At 40.1% G+C, this 10339-nt stretch overlaps 1 long non-coding RNA gene across 2 annotated transcripts in view; it reads right to left on the minus strand.

Moving 5' to 3' along the window:
* LOC131492015 (uncharacterized) overlaps positions 1-10121 on the minus strand; it is a 34639-nt gene extending 24518 nt beyond the window's left edge. For both annotated transcript variants that reach the window (XR_009251777.1, XR_009251778.1), the window contains exon 1: positions 9859-10121. This is a non-coding gene — a long non-coding RNA (uncharacterized LOC131492015). The remainder of the gene's footprint in view (positions 1-9858) is intronic.
* Between the last annotated feature and the right edge of the window lie 218 nt (positions 10122-10339).

The raw sequence follows: 10339 nt of genomic DNA on the forward strand, positions 1-10339 counted from the left end.
GTAGTCAGGTGGTGACTGATGCTAGAAGAGCAGGTGGCAGGAGCAGCTGGGGCATCTTTCTCTCTTTATGTCACCTTGGAGTATCTCCTTGAGGTCTCTCATGTCGGCTACATTGGCCTTCCTCACAGCATGGCTGCCTCAGGCTAATAGGACTGTTACATGGTAGCTCAGGGTTCCAATGAAAGTATTTTTTTTTTTTTTACTTAACGTTTATTTATTTATTTTTGAGAGAGAGAGAAAAAGAGAGAGAGAAAGAGACAGAGAGAGACAGAAAGAGACACAGAGAGAGAGACAGACAGAGAGAGGCAGAGAATCCCAAGCTGGCCCCACACCATCAGCGCAGAGCCTGACATGGGGCTCGAACTAACGAACTGTGAGATCATGACCTGAGCCGAAATCAAGAGTCAGATGCTTAACCAACTGAGCCCCCCAGGCACCCCTCAAATGAAAGTATTTCAATCCACAAGTGAAAGCTACAGTGATTTATAACCTTGGAAATGATGCAGCATTATTTTCACTGCCTCCTGTTACATGCAAGTGAGACACAAGACTACAAAAACAGGGAAGTTCAATTCTACATCTTGATGAGAAAATGGCAGAGCTCCATAAGAGCATGGAGACAAGGAGGAGATATTGTGCTAGCATCTTTGGAAAATACATTCTACCACAGGACTCTCTTTTCTCCATGGAATCTCTTCAATGTCGGTTCCACGAAACATACTTCGTGAATGTTGCTTTAGGCAGTTATCACCGGAGTTGCTTCTACGTAAAAAGGCAGACTTGGCCAAAAAAGGTGTCTTCGCAAATTCTGGAGATGTCCAGATATGGAATTCACAAAGAGATTATTTAGCACAATGATACTAAAAGGCACTATTATTTTAAATTCTGTAGTCCAAGGTGTACCCACTTAGATGTTTAATTTTTATGGTTCAGAAAGAGCTAATGCTGTAACCTTCCACATTAGTGCCAACAGCTGAATCAGAGTGTGTAGAATCTCTTGGCATTCACGTATGTAGACTGGAGCAGGTTCAGAAGTGATCCATTGCAGTCCAGGATGGCCCTCGTAAGGAAGGGCCTTACTTCTCCAAGTAAGATGGGCCCTTATCAAACTGGATGGCTTCCTGACAGTAAAGCTAAGCCTGGCCAAAGGAGGATCCACATATTTAAAAAATAAGGAACGATCTTCCACTTAATATCTTACTCTTATGTGAATTGTTGGCTTAAATGGGAAGAGGGCACCTCTTCTCTTTGAAATAAATACTCCAGAGTAATAACAAAATATTTGAATTTAAAGCACTAGCTGTTAAATTTTAATTGACTTTAAATCAAGGTACTTAAAATTCATTCCCACACTAATGATGAATTTTTATTGATTTTATCACAGAGATGTCTTTGTCCCAGAGGCACTATTTGAAAGTCATCCAACAAGAGTTAATAGTATATAGTCTGTGAGATAGAACATAACTGGATTTTGTCTCTTTGTTTTTGTTTAAAGATAACTGACCTGTACAGGGAGAAAATCCATTGATTTGAACTATTTTCTCCGAATAGTCATAAACATGCAATACACTCTTTGCTGAAAGAGTGATTGACAGATACTAGAAGTATGGACTTAAAAGAACAAAATAAATATGGAATAAAAACTATTATACTGAAGCCACCATCATTATTTTTAGAGTTTCAGAATTGCTGAGATGCTCCATAATGAAAACATTGTCTTTATACAAATTACAGAGTAGGAGAAGTGGAAGTGTCAGAAATAATTCCATTAGCTTTCGGGAAAAATCCTCTCTGTGGTGGTAGGCACTCCATTCCTTGGGTGTCAGATCAATAAATGGGAGCAAATATGAACCCATCCAAGGAATATCGTGGGAAATATTGCCATCACCAGCAGGTTCGATTCTTGTTGAAATGCACAAAAAATTAGACCCATCATCTCTGAATTTGTTTTCATGAGTCAGTGGCTACCTCGGGCTCTGTGAGGGTGCGTTTTGGTGACTTGCCAGGTTTGCCACATCCTTGCTGCTGGTATCTGGTTTCAGGGCAGCTCACAAAGGATCACCTGTGAAAGTGGTGACATTCCTGGATCGGGACACCCCCGATCTAACTAGCAGTTAGCAGTAACTAACTGCCACCTGTGGTGTTTCGGAAATGAAGCTCACTTTCTCCTTCCAGGCTCTCATTTCATTTGTGTTCCTGCCTTTTGTTTCTCCCCTGTTACTGCCCACACACACACCACACTTTCATTCACTTTGCTGGAATTGTTCCACTCTGAATATCAATCCCTCCATCTCTACTCTCTCTGTCTTTTTCTTTTCTTTCTCCCACGCCCTCCTCCCACTTTTTCTTTCCCAGCTTGTCCTAACAAAGGGTTAGGGAAAGTCTCAGCTAGGGGCTCTTAACCTGGGGCCCTTGGATAAAATTCAAGGGGCTTGTGAACTTGGAAAAAGGATTTTCACTTCTACCCTGTAGAAATTCAGCCTCTCCTTCTAGTATGACTACTGGCGACTAATCACCCACCGAGTGTCAGCAGAAAACACACTTCTTTTCATTTTATATTAAGGTTGCTGCAAAATCTCAAATGAGGTTTATGTCTGTCACTACTTCAAAATTAGACCAGCAGCTAGATCATATGATATATTATATTCATAAAGAGGCAAAATTATTACCTATCTCACAGATTTTTAAAAATGTGGTAACTGTTTTTCAATACAATTGGTTTTCTTTGCAATCTTATATATTGTGTCTCATTCATTTACAACCATTATTCTGACACAGGTTCATAGGCTCCATCAGTCTGTCAATGGAGTGCAGGGCACAAAAAGAGCTAAAACTGTTCTGTAAACAAATAGGGCTGGAAATCCAAGCCTGTTTCTTTGGTGTCCCAGGATAAACCAAGTTATCAGGTTTTTAAAAGGCGTGAGGCATTAAAAATTAATTTTTATAACCTTTAATTAGAATAATGTTGCACATGACACTTTTGGTGTTAATGATGAACAGGAAATGTTTGGTGATGTTGGTTATTTGAATTCTGGAGAGCTAAGGGCAGTAGGCAGCCGCTGGGTATCCTCCTGGGGAAAGTGTGAAGGTGTGAAGCCGAAGGCTCCAGCTTCAGCCTTTAGCGTTATGGAAGCAGGAATGGGGGGCAATCAAGAGCCGAATCTGAGGAATGGGAAGATTCTTCAAGGTCATTATGATTTCAGATCATTCATTTTTAATTTAGCCTCTCAAAACTTTTAGGTTCTACTAGTAGAAAATTTATCTTGTATCTTTTATCATCCCAGACCAGATAAATTGCACTTATATCCAATAAGCTGTTTTAGAATTCTTAGTTTTGACAAATTGGGTTTGCCAAAGATGGGCAAACCAGCTTCTCCCACCAAACCAGTCCATATTAGTCATGCTGCTCTAAAGTGTAGGGTATAAAGCTCTGATGTGGACTGAAGGCCAGACCAGATGTATACTCTGGCTGGATTTACCCCTCATTTTTATTTTAGTTTTTAAAATTTTTTACATGTTTACTTATTTTTGAGAGAAAGAGAGAGCACAAGCAGGGGAGGGGCAGAGAAAAAAGGAGACACCGAATCTGAAGCAGGCTCCAGGCTCTGAGCTATCAGCATAGAACGCGATGTGGGGCTCGAACCCACAAATGGCAAGATCATGCATGACCTGGGGTAAACTTGAACGCGTAACCGGCTGAGTCACCCAGGTGCCCCTACCCCTCATTTTTAAATGAAAGTTTAAAATATACTTAGAAATAGAAGGAATTGCATGGTTAGCACCTATGCTCACCACCTTGGTCTTACCATTAGTTGATATTTATATTCACTTTATTATAAACATATCCATTCCTCTACCTGTCCATCAACCCACCTTATTTTTTAAAAAGTTAATTTCAAAGTGAGTTATAGACATCTGGTACACTTCAGCAAGCATATCATTATAGTTCCTTTTTGTTTTTCTTTTTGAGGTAAAATTTGTATATAATGAAAGGCATATATTTTAAGTGTACCATTTCTGGAGCTTTGACAAAGGCATACACCTGTGTAACCTACCCCATCCCGATATAGGATTACTCCACCCCACCTTACCGGCTCAAGCCCCTTCCCACTTAGTCCCCATGCCACCGTCCCCACAGCTAATCACTGTTCCGAGTTGTGCACTAGCAATTAGTTTTGCCTTGCTGCAATAACATGTTTTAGGCTACAAAATTAATACATATTAATTAAAGATCATCTTAAAACAACATGTAAAGAACATAATGGGGGGAGGCAGTGGCTGGGTGGCTCAGGTGGTTAAGTGTCTGAGTTCAGCTCAGATCATGATCTTTTGATTTGTGATTTTGAGCCCTGCATCCAGCTGTCTGCTGTCCCTGCAGAACTGGCTTTAGATCCTCTGTTCCCCTTTCCCATTCACACTCTTTCTTAACTCTCAAAAAAAAAAAATAATAATAATAATAAAGAACATAATAGAGGGGCACCTGGGTAGCTCAGTTGGTTAAGCAATTGCCTGTTGATTTCAGCTGAGGTCATGACCTCACAGTCGTGACATTGAGCCCCACTGTCTGGCTCTTCGCTGGGCATGGAGCCTGCTTAAGATTCTGTCCCTCTGCCCCTCCCCCACATGTGCTCTCTCTCCCTCTCTCTCCCTCTCTCTCTCTTTCTCTCTTTCAAAAAAAAAGAGAACATAATGGGGATTATAAAATATATAAAACATTCTATAGTCTTCATTTTCACTTAAACATTTTCTCAATTAATTAAAAGCTTTTCATAAAAATAGCTTTGAATGGCTACATAATGTTGACAATTTGAATGAGCTCCTGTAATCCTATAATGGCCCTTGAGTTCCTTCTTTCCCCTAGTGTAATCTTCAGCCATCAGAAGGAAGGTGTGATGGATTCAGTAAACAGGCCTGCTGGAAGACAGGCCAGCTGAGAAAGGAACATTCTATTTCGATTGCTCTAGTCATGTTCTTCTTCCCCCTTTGCTGAGCTGTTTATACCTCAGCTGTTGGCTTCTATGGTGATTTCTCTTACTCTCTAATCCTCTTCCTTAGTTACTAAAATCTCCTTCTGTTCATGCCCTGTTCCGAAGGCATTCTGAAGCATTTCTAATGAATGCTCACTTGGTTTTAATCACCCAGGAACTGAATGTGACAAGCTGCAGTGGTCCTGGGCTTACAGGAGACAAGGTCCTTGCTCCATGCTGGGGCCCTTTGCACCAGATTGACAGCAGTGGACATGAGTTGGTCTGGAGCCACAGATGTGGGTGTGATGGCTCTCATACAAGGAGCTTCAAGGTAATGCACCAAGAGTTACCCTGCCATGCCTCCAATTAATTCACTGATAACACATTTTTGGAAATAACACTTCTTGCTATATGTAAGCCACTGTTTTTTTTTTTTTTTAATTTTTTAATGTTGATTTATTTTTGAGACAGAGAGAGACAGAGCATGAGCTGAGAGGGGCAGAGAGAGGGAGAGACAGAGTCCGAAGCAGGCTCCAGGCTCTGAGTGGTCAGCACATAGCCCGATGTGGGGCTCGAACTCGTCAACCGTGAGATCATGACCTGAGCCAAAGTCGGATGCCCAACCGACTGAGCCATGTAGGCACCCCAAGCCACTGTTTTTTTTTAATGTTCTACTTATTTATTTTGAGAGATAGAGAGAAAGAGAGGCAGAGAAAGACGGAGAGAGAGAGAATCCTAAGCAGACTTTGAACTGTCAGCTCAGAACCCAATGTGGGGTTCAATCTCATGAACTGAGATCATGACCTGAGCCGAAATCAAGAGTTGGCACTTAACTGACTGAGCCACCCAGGCTCCCCGCAAGCCACTGTTCTAAGTTCTATTTATGAATTATATTAACCCCTATGATGTAGGTGTTCTTGCTATTTTCTTCAATTTGCTGAGAAGAAAACTTAGGCAAATGAGATCAAGTAACTGGTCTAACTTCACACATCGAGTTAGGTAGTAGAGTCTGTATTGGAACCTAGAGTCTCATCACCCTCTGCCTTATATCTGTTTCCTGCAGAAAGAAACAGTGAGGATGGATTTAATGTTTGGCTGTACTCAAGCCATGATTTTTGTAAAGTCAGCCCTGTTAATAGAAGTTCACAGCCAGGAGTGCCAGATTTCTAGATGGAGCAGAGTCCAGAGCAGGGATCAGAACACTTTACCTCTAAAGAGCAGGTAGTTTATTTTTAGGTTTTGCAGGCCATACGGTCTGTCATAACTACTCCACTCTGCCTTGGTAGGAGTCATACACAATATGTAAGCAAATTAACCTGGTCATGTTCCAGTAAAACTTTGTTTTCAAAATCAGGTGGCAGGTGACATTTGGGCCATGGGCCATAGTTTGTTGACCCCTAGTTGAGACAAGTAGTTACAGTGTTATGAGTATGACTTTTTTGAGAATCAGATGAAAGTAATGGATTCCTTACCCATAATGAGCCACATAAAAACACATGCATAAAACCTTTTACATATGTTGATAAGTATATTAATATATATAAATATGTGTATGTCTGTAGTATACGTAGGTATATATCACCTGATACACATATGTGTATATTAATTGGTATGATATATTTACACTTACTAATATATTGCCTTGAACATTTATTCTTTTCAGAAAAATCAGAACATAATCTTTTCAAATAACTTATCTCATAAATATCTTTCATGCAAAAGTTAATTCCATCCCTGACAACCTGAAAAAGTTCCAAATTGCATAATTAAAGCATAAAGCAAAAATTAAATCTGCTCCAGTGAAACTCTATAAAGGCTGTTCCTGAATGCAAATATCATCTTTAACATCCTAATGGTTGTGACTTTTTGTTTTGATGGTAACAGAAGCTGAGAGCTGACAGCCCTGACTTACAGAGGCACATAAATAGAATCAGAACTCTAGAAGGTCTCTTTATCAGATAATGGTTGATGGATATCAAGGCATTCTGGATTTCCCAGAGGCTCTTAAGTTGAAATGATATTGCATTACTTCCTTTGTTCCTAAAGCAAGAGGTCACTGTGGCAAGGTTTTCATCATTGGTGCTGTTTATGGCAGCAAGAAAAGGATTACAGATCTACATTTACATTTTAAGGGTCACCTGAGTTTAAGAAACACATAAAAGAGTTCTGCAGTGTTTCTGATTATCTGCAGAGTTCTACTTGCAGAAGTACTCTGGTGATAGAAAGTTGTCATAGTCCTTGAATCAGTCAGGAGAAGCTAGATTATGTTGTAACCAAGAACCTCCAGATCTCAGGAGCTTAAAACAACAAAGGTTTATTTCTTGCTCATGTCCATCCTGGATGGGTTGGAGGCTCCAGTCCACAGCTACCCTGGGCTAAGACCAGGGCCCAGGCTAGAAGAGTAAGCACTGTCTGGAATCCTGGCAAACGTCACAGAAGAAGGAAAAGAGAACGTGGTGAAGCGTGCACCAGATCCTAACGCCACTGATTATATTTCATAGTCAAAGCAGTGAGCTCCACTGAATGTAGAATTGCAATCCGAGCACATTTCTAGAAGGAAAGAGAAAGCCAGACAATTTTGAACAGCCATCCTGATACGATAATTGACCTTTTCTAATCCCTTCTTCTAGAGTAGAATTATGGCCAAAGTAGTTTTTAGTTTTCCACCTGCCTCTTTAACCACCCAGTCCCTAGCTCTGATGAAGTTGATAACTCTTCCAGCAGTACACAAGGCTTCTTTCAGAATTTTTAATAGAATCTTTGAGGTCAATATGTCAGATGCAGAAGTCATAATGGCTTTTCCATCCCAAGTAGCAAAACCAGATGTATTGTCAATCATCACAAATGTAATTTCTACACACAGTGTCCATAAGAACTGTTTAAGAAATGTATTTTAGTATCATTTTGAAGATATCAATGTCTTTACTGGTTTCCCGAAAGGGGAAAGTGAGACAGGAATCCACTGTTGACAATGTCCCCAAGTATATAACAGATGAAAACCAGGAAATGGCTGCACTGAGAAATATCAATAATTTCATCCAGTTGCCTATGTAAGGAGAATAGAGCAACTTGCAACTCCTTCATGGCCTGCTTCAAAATTGCAGATGGCATGCCTGATGGGGAGGGATATCTCTATCTCCAGAGCTATTGTCTCAGTATTCTTCCTTTGCTCCAGCCATAATGTAAGATACACATTTCTGTAACCTATGACTTTACTAATATTCCTTCAATCAGTCTTCTCAACATGAAAATTTTCCTTATAGGATGTTCTAAGATAAGAATTTTATATTGAGCCTTGCTTTTAGAAAGAATCCATACTGCTAAACTAATCTGGTGTCAGGTAAGATGCTTTTGTAGCTTTTTTGATTTTGTGCATCCAATGGGAAGGAATGTGTCATATAAAAAACATGGTTGCTTTTATGTCCCATTATATATGGTGGTAAATCTAAAATTAAAGGCTATGTAAGACTCACTGTATTTTATTTCTTTGTTAATTTCTAGTTGAAGCCTGGACTGCTGTTGAGCATAGAGAATCTTTGTAAGGGTCATGATGTCATTGTATGCTTTCTTTAATTTATAGAAAGCCATTCTTGACTTAATAATATGATGGTGATGATGGAAAGTATACTTAAAATGACTACACCCAGGAATATACCATAGCCCTTACACAACCAGGTTCCTTGGACACAACCAAAGCCTGGATAAAATAATTTGAAATGAAAATATATTTTCTAAAAAGGCAAAATCAAAGTTACAGAAAAGAAATCCAAGAAATAAAGATAAATATTTGTGCCTGATTTATCGAGCCCTCCCCAAGTTGATAAACCAAAATTGAAGTGCATTGTTTACTAAAACAAAATTCCTCTTTAGCTTTTTTAAAATTATTTTTTCAATGTTTATTTTTGAGAGAGAAAGTGTGTGTGTGTGTGTGTGTGTGTGTGTGTGTGTGTGTGTGTGTGAGAGAGAGAGAGAGAGAGAGAGAGAGAGAGAGAGAGAGAAAGAAAGAACAAGTAGGGGAGGGGCAGAGAGAGAGGGAAACACAGAATCTGAAGCAGGCTCCAGGTTGTGAGCTGTCAGCACAGAGCCCGAAGCAGCGCTTGAACCCATGAGCCACGACATCATGATCTGTGCTGAAGTTAGAGGCTTAACCAACTAAGCACCCAGGTGCCCTTCCTCTTCAGATATATTGATGCTATTTGAATAAATAAAGAACTGCAACTGCAAGCTTTTGCTATGAAATTCTTCTTTTTAAATAGAGACATTATTGAGATGTAATTTTTTTTTTTGTAAACTTCCAGCCTTCAAGAACTGTCCATTAATGGATGCCAGATTACAGATAAAGCCATTAGAGCTTTAGTGAAAAAACATGGAAACAGGTAATAGTGATAAGCTTCTCATTTACATATACCTTACATTTCTGTATCACCTATCATTACACAGAGAGCATTCTATTGTCTTATTTGTATTATGTTATTTGGTGTTTCATCAAGCACTCATTTTCCCTATTTGTCAGTTGAATAAACTGAGGCCCAGGGCCACTAAGTCACATGCTAACTGGCACACAGTAAGATACAGAAGCTAGACTTTCCAGTTTCAAGCAGAGTGTTCTTTGTGTTCTGGAACAACTGAAGGAAAGATCTGGAAAACATTTTCTTCTCCTCTTGTTCAGAACCTCAAGGCTAATCACAAATAACTAGAGACTTTCCCCATCATGATTTAATGATGAACTGTAAGAGTTAATACCATGCATTTACCCCACCATTGTGGAAAGATCACATGACTATAATTTCAGCAGCTGTCATTTCCCCACACTTTGGGGGAGGATTTGCCCACCCACTATAGTAAGATGACCAGGAGCAGATGGCATTGTGCGAAGGCACTGCAGACTCACAGGATAGGGCTGGATGAGGTTTGCTTTCTGTAACATGAAGGCTCATCAAGCAGGGGTGCGTGGAGTCCTCAGATAAGGTGTCTGGTCTCTCAGGGCGGCAGCTGCTGCTTCCACACCTACAGGAAACATTGAGAAAGAAGCTTCATGAATAGCAGGGCTGGCTTCTTCATATTTCTGGGGTAAGATGATTCAGAGGATGACACATTTTTATTCCTCTGGTTTGAGTCTGCTTCTGATTTGTGGACATTCCAAAGTAGTCCGGGGAGTCCAGCCCAGTGTGAGACCAAGGTGCACGGGACTCTATGCATAAACAGCTCCTGGACAAACAGAACTTTTATCTCGGCCACTCCCCGGGGAGAGAGGCTACAACCTTCTCTTCAACTTTTGTTTGTTTTTTTAAATAAAATTCCCAATGTTACCAGCCTGGGAAAGTCTAATGAAGTAGTACATTAGATGTGATGATGTTTTAAAAACATGGCAA

This window comes from Neofelis nebulosa, chromosome 12 (assembly GCF_028018385.1).
Source record: "Neofelis nebulosa isolate mNeoNeb1 chromosome 12, mNeoNeb1.pri, whole genome shotgun sequence".
NCBI classification, from domain to species: domain Eukaryota; kingdom Metazoa; phylum Chordata; class Mammalia; order Carnivora; family Felidae; genus Neofelis; species Neofelis nebulosa.